We start from the raw sequence: 9056 nt of genomic DNA, 5'->3' as shown, positions 1-9056 counted from the left end.
CGGCCTCTTCCTCTCCTGACCTCTCCGAGACCTCCCATCATGTTCAAACTCCCCACAATCACCCGCTGCAACCGTTCCCTGCGTTACACGCCAGCGCTGTGCGTTCAGCCAGATGTGTACCGCCTTACGCTCCACCTAAATATACAGAGTCAGCAGCCGCATTCATGGCTCAGGATAGGCTGGTGTGCTTTCGCTGGCTCAGCCGTAACATGTGGAACAATTAACAAACTGTGATGAGAGATGTGCGTTCAAAAGTTGACAAATGGGGGGAAAACGAAAAAGACCGCATTGCCATTTCTACAAATGGAAAACAACTGGCTGTGGGAGCCAGCCAGCGGAGAGAAAATGTTTCTCTCCATATTAGTTACAGACGAATACCACTGGCAGAGGAGAGATATCATAGCCTGCACATGTTCAGACAACAGTGAAGTCTGTGTAAAGTGGTGTGAATTGCTGTTTGTTTATGTGTGGATATGTTGTCAATAAAAAGCTTGGCGTGGATGCAGTCTCTACATGCAGTCGGTCGTGTATATGTACGCTGTATGTTTGTGGGGGTGTTTTGGGTCTGTAGGCTAGATATCTTACAAAATATGGCCTTGGACAAGAACAGTGCTGTAAATTTAGATATGTAATGGTTCCAGCATGTTCCATGTGGTTCGCAGTGACTCCAGACAGAATAGACAAATTCACGTTATAATGTGTCTCAATAAAGATATTTAAAGTATCTGGAACGCTCATTGTGCTTATCAGATTTTCCAGGCTGTGAGCTTCCATTTTTTCCTTTCTTTTTTGACCTAAAGAGCTTGAGCAGAATTTAAAGGGAAAGTTCATGCAAATTGTAAATTCTGTCATTATTTACTAACACATCATAAATCAGTCTTGTATATACACTTGAGAATCAATGCTGTTTTAGTATCAGAGAGGTTGACGCCTATTTTTACTATAATCTTTATGAGTTGTAAAGACTAATTTATGGCAGATTAATGGTGCTTTTTTTCCTCGTCGTATGTGATCACTATGAACAGCTGTTGTATAAGTTAGTTTTTTTGCAAACTTTTAAGATTTAGTACATCTAACCGTCATGGTATGCTCTCAGATAACTGCATATAATCTTAGCGCCAGTGGCTGTAAATTGGTCTACACATGGCTAAGTAGGTTTATTTCATAATTCTTATAAAGCAATTTAATCTTACCTTACACTTCATCAAGAAACATAGAAAGAGGGTTTAATGAGAGGGATATTTCATCATTTCTCATTTACCCCGCATGACGGTACAAAAAAGGGGATGAGAAATGAAATGAAACGGAGCATTTTTAATTATGATCATTTTGATCTCAGCAAACATGTTCCTCGTGGAATTAGAGGGAGCAATTAAAATGTAATTTACGTTTCCTTTCAGCATACGCCGAGTGTTGATTTAAAGCTCAGCTAGCATGCACTGTTTGTTCCAGTACAGCTTTATGGGGCCTAATTAGCAGTGGTTAGCCAAGACTGCTAGCTGTCCAAACAAACTAAATACTGTTGGCCAATACGACATACTGTGAAGTGGGGAGGCTGGTCTCTAAATGTGTGTCTGTAAACCAATCAGCCTCACTGTGGTTACATTGATTAGTGTCTCTGGCTGAGTGTGTGTGAGTTTGTGGCTCTGTGTCTGTGTGTTTATGTGGGTGTGCCGCTGAGTTTGTGACTGAGTACATGAGAAGGGAAGAGGGGGGAAGAAAATTCTTCTAGAGAGAAACCAAAAGCTGTATAATTATCCACACACACACTGGATCAAGTTTCTCTTTAAAAAGCAACCAATTATTGTAATGTGTGTGGTTGAAAACAAATTCCTGAAAAGAGATGGATTTTCCTTATAAACGCGAATAGTTTTCCAGCAGCAATCAGGAGCGGTGCAGTGTATTATTGGAAATCTTCGTCTGGTCAGGGTTGGCAATGTAAAATATCAGAATTATAGATGTGTCACATGAGAAATATAAAATATGTACCTTTAAATAGTCCAAATTAGACACTATCAACGTTTTATTAGTGTTCTTACTAAATGCCTTGAAGATTTGTAAACCTGGACCAAACTGCATATTATTGTACCCTTCATTTGCTTAATTTATGGACGTCGTACCCCTTTCACCCTGACATTAATTAAACGTTTAATGCTGGAAAAATAACCACAGACTTCACAAATATGCAGGGTACAACTTAAGAGCAAGAAAAGTGAGAGACAGTAAGAGACATGTCCAAAGAGAGAAAAAAGATTAAATGCTGGTTAAATTGAAACAATGATGATAATATGATATAACAATAATATTATATAATTGTTTGAAATGCCTAATGATTTCTGAAGGATCATGTGACACTGAAGACTGGAGTAGTGGCTGATGAAAATTCAGCTTTGCATCACAGAAATAAATGACATTTTAAAGTATTTTAAAATAAAAAAACATTATTTTAAATTGTAATAATATTTCGCAATATTACTGGGTTTTATCAAACAAATGCAGGCTTGATGAGCATAAGAGACAACTATTAAAAATATTAATGTTTCCAAACTTTTGACCATTACTGTGTGTATTCCAAACAATTATATGATATTATATTATATTATATACATTTTTATGTTAGCAATAAAACATTTGGGCAAAAATATGCTGAAACATGTCATCAACAAGAGGGAGCATATGTTGATCAAGTGACATCATGAGCATTTGTGCCAGTTTAGTTATGCAACATCGCACCCTACTGTTGTTATATGATACTGCATTTTGATTCATGCGAGTTATATTTATATAGTCTGTATACAGTACTGTATAAGAGACACCAAGGGTTAAATTTCACAGTTACAAAGCAGACATTTGATTATAGTTTTTAATAGAAATGTGTTTAGACTTAATGTTTTCAAAATGATATTAGTGGCAAATGTTAAGCCCTAAATAGGCCTATATAGCCATCTTCCAAAGGGCCGAAGCAGCACGGAAAAATTCAAAGGGAGCGAGTTTCCTGAGTAGCAGCTAACCTCCAAATAATGGCGGTTTTTCATCTAAAACTCATCTTGCTTGATTGGTGAGTGTGAAAAGCTGAGCTTAACCTTTAAAAAATATAGCCATGTGCTTTTAATAGATTCTCTGAGAGCCCCGTGATGAAGAGAATTACAGAAATGAACAAGGCAAACAATCAGGGACCTCACTACGAGGCCCTTGCCATGAGAAGCATTTCAATCACGCACCCAGCTGAATTTTCTCCCAGACCGGAGGTTAATAGCATGAAATGCCCTTCAGTCTCCTGAAAGCGAAAACTGGAGCTACAGCAATATATCTGTTTCATAGGTCGCCCGCTGCCTCATATTACACCACAGAGTTGCTCAGAATTCAACAAGGGAACATATTCTTTGGAATTCCACAGAAGGACCCCTGATATAAATGTTTATTTTTATGTTTTAAGAGGCCAAAGGCAACCGCATTGTGTTATCTCTGTCAATAGACCGCATTTACGTTGTGAAATATGTTATTGGATGCAGTGAATAGAGAGTTGGAGACGAGGCATAACATGTTTGTACATATACAAGATCAGAAATTCCCTCTGGGCATTTTTATTTTCCCAAAGAGGGAAGAAAAAGAGTGAATGGTGCTTGATGAATAAACAAGACATTAGCATAAAGGTAAAGCTAAAGATGACTTTTGCTCGAGTTTGATCGCTTTGTCGTCTCCAGATGCAAATTACACTTATAATTCATGCGAGTAAAATACTTAGTGACTTAGAGATGTTCATTAGTTTGTTTGAGTCCACTGTTCTGGATTCTGTTACAGAAGCGTACAACAACAGCCGGTCACTCTGAGACACTGCGGCACATAAACACGGAGACTGTGTGAGAATCATAAAAGTCTGCCGCCCTGTAAAATCTGACCCAATATGAGCAATATGCGTCACTGTAATTGTGTTTATTGGGAGAGGGCCCAGACACTGTGGTAATTACATATTGTTACAGTCTGCATCCCTATATATTTGATTTATGTATTTTGGCTCCAGCTGACAGATAAATAAGAAAAATTGTTATATTAAGCGGTAATAAATATGAATCATTTTGCAATCTGCCAGGAAATAATATTGTAATCTGTGAGGTGGAAGGCTTAAACAATGTATGTATTTGTGTGAGTGTAGACTAGGGCATGGTCTGTACTTTGGAGAAAATGATATATCACAGCCAGCTGAGACACAGGTTTGAGTCCTGTTCGGTTTCTGCTCTTTAATACTGGACGTTATGTACAAGCCAAACGGGTCGCTTCAACCGTTTCAGTCAGGAAGTGTGTGAAAAATAACAATGGAAGTAAATTATTTGGATAATTATATAGAAACCATTTTTCATTGTTTATGCTTGATGTATAGGGCAGAGTGGGATAGAACTAAAAGGGATTGATTACATAAAAATGGAAACAAAAGAGAAAATTTGGTCTATATGCAATAAAATTTAACAGGGTCCGGTGTTGTTTCGAACTTCATTGACTTCCATTATATTGAAGGAAAAAAAAAGTTTTTTTGTCTTTTGTGTTAGACGGAAGTAAAAAAGTCATATAGGTTTGGAACGTCATGAGGAAGAGTAAACATAATTTTCATCTTTTAAAGGAAAGTTGGTCTCATATCCTTCTCTGTCTCTTTTCCACAGAATTGAGAGCTATAACATTAGTATTCTATAACATGCAAACTGAAAATATGACTGAAATATGACTGAAATATTGAATTGATTAAAGGAGAACTCCGGTCAATTTTAACATTGAGCTCATTTTTTTGTAAATTTGGAGTGCTGTCAGTACAGAGAACAACAACAAAAATCGGTGTTGCCTACACCGTGTTATCCTCTTTTTAAAATTTGCACCCTGTTGACTTCAATGGGGCAAGTTTTAAACCTGCTTTTAGCCTCTTAACATCTTTGATGTGTCATTACAAGTGCATTTACATCCTGTATTTACATCCTGTTTTCGGTCGAAGTCCATAGTAATCGATTGTCGAGTTAACGCGCGTGATCATAGGTAACTAAACCTATGCGCGTGAACTCGACAATCGATTACTATGGACTTCGACCGAAAACAGGATGTAAATACAGGTATGTGCGCTGGCTGAAATAACATCATTTTTATTAATATCTTTCACATCTACTGCAGTCAGATTCACCGTGTTTACTCTGAAGGAATCACTCACATTAGCTGGGCACTTATAATGACACATCAAGGATGTTAAGAGGCTAAAAGCTGGTTTAAAACTTGCCCCATTAAAGTCAACAGGGTGCAAATTTTAAAAAGAGGATAACACGGTGTAGGCAACACCGATTTTTGTCGTTGTTCTCTGTTTTGACAGCACTCCAAATTTACAAAAAAATGAGCTCAATGTTAAAATGGACCGGAGTTCTCCTTTAATTGGGGATTATGATAACATTTCAAATAAACATATATTAGTAGTCAACATTTGAAGTGGATCAAAAAAGAGTTAATGTTTATATATATATATATATATATATATATATATATATATATATATATATATATATATATATATATATATATATATATAGCTTATATATATATATTTATTGTTTTAATAATTGATATTGTATATAATTGTTTTTAGTGAAAACATTTTGCAATGATAGTGCTTTACAATTAAAGTGCAACATGTCAAAGTTTTGCCATCCTACTTACTGTAGTACATCCAATCACTCTGGGCCACTCACTCACCCATATGCAGCCAGTCCTTCCTGTCAGAGTCAAGCTGTCTCCTCCTGAGTTTCTGTGTCTCTTCTGTCTTCCTTTTGTTTAGCACTCTGTACTCTAGCTGTTGAGCATCCGCAAGACTCCGGCCTGACCTTTGCCGGTAATCCTTATAAAACATAAATGCATGATATCTCCGCTTCTCTCTCTCACACTCACTCACTCTGTAAGACCACCCCATGGCCCTCATTACAAGCATCCCACTGCCACCCGATGTCACTGTCTAATTACAATCACCCTTGATCTGCTCGATCATGACGCGAGACCTGCAGCTCACTGGCGTGCAGTCAGTGTTGCCAACTTAGCGCCTTTGTCGCTATTTTTAGCGACTTTTCAGACCCCTTTAGCGACAATTTTTCAAAAAAGCGACTAGCGACTAATCTAGCTACTTTTTGAACAAACCTCAGTAATCTCCAAATGTTGCCAGCATGAGTCCTGCGAGCGCGAGATTTGCTTTCTCCTTGCCGTCACACACCTCTCTCTGCGTCTACCCTGTTCTGTGAATGGCTGAGGGCAGCAACACGGCAGCTAACAGACGTGAATGAGCAGTGTTGTTTCCACGGACGGACTTATCACTTATCTTTTGTTTTTATATTTAAAGAATTTAGTTTGACCGTTTTATTTTCCTTTCTTTTCTTGTGCTTATTACTTAATACTCACTATCACAGTGCTTTATTTCACCCAGTTCCCGAACTCTCTCAATTCAGTTAATTTTACACATAAATAGTCATTCAATAGCTAGGCTACTCGTTCTATTGTCTGACAAAAAAATATAGTAAATCAGAACAGCTTTATTGGACATTCGGCTATATAGCCTATATTATATTATATTATATTATATTATATTATATTATATTATATTATATTAAAATACAGTATGTGAGCATGATTTTAATGAGAAAAAAACATTAGGCAGGCAGAACGCAAGTACGCCGCGATGACGTCATGAATATGCTAATTGACGCATGACGTCATCTAGCGACATTTAGCTACTTTTCGGGGAGGCATTAGCTACTTTCCTTTGAAAATAGTTGGCAACACTGCGTGCAGTGCCGAGGGTCTTTCCCCCGCAGGCGGTGTGCTGAGCCGGGCCGACAGGACTGATGAGGACGACGCTTCGCTCGCGGCTCTCCCGACAGGCGGAGGATCATTAGTGAACCAGCTGTTAACAAGCAGAGACAGGACAGCCAATATCACTTCCTGTGTGAGTGACACGCCGTGGGTGGCAAAGGAAACGCGAGGCCAGGTGGGCACAAGTTCATCGGATTTAAAACTCTAAATCGCCTGCTTTTCCAAGTTTTTCAAGGAATCAATTCATCATTACGCTACTTGTATTTGAGGGTGATGTGTTTTTGTGAGTATTTTGCTCCTAGCTTTCTTCATTAAGACTGTGAAAGGAATTATTAACACCAAAATTATAGTTAAACTAATTATATATTTATCTTAAAGGAATTAATCACCGAAATTATCATTAAATAATTATTTCATATTTAATATTAAGATAAGCCTGATGAATGCTGTGTGACTAAATTTCCCCCCCTCTTTAATAGCTTGTTCTATGCAATCTATAATTTGTCAGGTTCATTGATTTATTGTTAATATTTAAAATTGTAGTCATGTAAGCCAAATGAAAGTCATGTGACTGAAATATCACCCAATACATTTTCATTTATGGAATTTAATTTAATTTAATTTAAAGAATGTCTTGGGTGCTCTTTTATTATAGAATTGAATTGGGATCGAGTCCATTAAGCAGCATAAAAGTCCCAAAAAAAGCAGCATAAAAGTGGTCTATACAACTATATTCGAAATTTTTGAAGCCATAATGGCTGCATCCCAAATCGCATACCTATACAGTAGGCTTACGTGACAAAAGAAGTAGGCCTACAGTAAATATAAAGCTAAAAGTATGACATACTTCCGGTGAGATTCTAAAGTTTGCATACGATGGACACTTTACTATCCCATGAGGGCAAGGGAGAGGATTTATGAACAGCAGTGAGGAGACACAACTGACGCTGGTCACATGATAATGACAACAATGTAGTAGTCTAGGCTACATCCAGATTACATTCGATTCACACTACACACTCATACTATAAGGAACATACTTTATAGCGGCCGTGAAGTAATTACTTGTTCAAAATAAGTACCTACTCAATAGAGTATGTGATTTCGGACACAGCCAATATCTTTTTGCCAAAACATCATTGGCTCTCGCGAGTCATGTGACCAGAAGTCATGGATGTCAATGGTGCCACATTTGATTTAAGAGCTGCAGCTGAGAATTTAGCAAATACAATTTTAAGTCTCAGTCTGTTCTTTGGACAAAGTTTTTGTATAACCTGAAAAGACCTTTTTTGTGTGGTAATTTTGGTGCCTGACAGCTCCAGTCCCCATTCACTTTTATTACATGGAGAGAGAAAAAAGCAGCAGGAAATTTGTAAAAATTCACCTTTTATGCTTCACAGAATGTCATAAGGATTTATTTATTTTTAAATTACGGTAAATAAATGATGACAGAATTTTCATGTTTGGTTGAACTATCCATTGTTAAATGTTAAATGTGGTTTGTAGTTAGGTTTTCACAGATGAAGCAACAGTGTACGAATGTATGAGTGTGTGTGCGAAAAAGAATGAGAGAGATTAGAAATGATGGTATGACACTCTCCCATCAGGACAAAATCCATCACTGTCAGAGGTAGCAGACTAAGAGTAGCAGTGCTCCAAGACCACAGATTCAATTTCACTCCCTTGAGCCATTCAGCCCTGCCCACACGTACAGACACCTTCCATCTGAATAATAGCTCTGCATAGATTTGAATTTTCACTCTGCGCTCCAAAGCAAGGCCACAGTCCAAGTTTAACATTTACAGTTTTGTTCTTACACATCCCCCTTCTCTCACAGCAATATATTAAAATGTAAACAGCTCATTTGTTAGTGTGTGCAAGTTCATAGGAGTCCGGCTCCAATTGTAACTGCATAGAAAAGATCTTCAGAATTCATTTTTAACATGTTTTCAGTCATTTTAGACCAACATTGCAGTCTTCCTTTATGTTCTGTTACAGAATATGTATTCTTGTCATTGTCGCACACAACGCCTCTGCATCTTACTCATGATTTCTCTCCACATGAGAAGAACTTGCATTACTTATTTGAAAAAAGTTGTGAATTTAAAAGTAATGCTTTACTTGTCACTTAAAATCTGATTATTAACTCGCGTTACTTGTAATGTGTCACCCCCAACATTGATTGTATATTATAATTCATGCCGGCCCATGATTACATCCACAAATGCTGT

At 37.4% G+C, this 9056-nt stretch overlaps 1 long non-coding RNA gene across 1 annotated transcript in view; it reads right to left on the bottom strand.

Moving 5' to 3' along the window:
- Positions 1-7114, bottom strand: part of LOC308682463 — a 31668-nt gene extending 24554 nt beyond the window's left edge. Inside the window, exons 1-2 of the long non-coding RNA XR_014029148.1 lie at positions 6796-7114; positions 5722-6030 (exon numbers count right to left, since the gene is read on the bottom strand). This is a non-coding gene — a long non-coding RNA (uncharacterized lncRNA). The remainder of the gene's footprint in view (positions 1-5721; positions 6031-6795) is intronic.
- Between the last annotated feature and the right edge of the window lie 1942 nt (positions 7115-9056).

The sequence above is a fragment of the Scardinius erythrophthalmus genome (assembly GCF_964197995.2).
Source record: "Scardinius erythrophthalmus genome assembly, chromosome: 22".
Taxonomy (NCBI): domain Eukaryota; kingdom Metazoa; phylum Chordata; class Actinopteri; order Cypriniformes; family Leuciscidae; genus Scardinius; species Scardinius erythrophthalmus.
The sequence above is the reverse complement of the archived record's forward strand: the minus strand, read 5'-3'. Positions and strand labels throughout refer to the sequence as shown.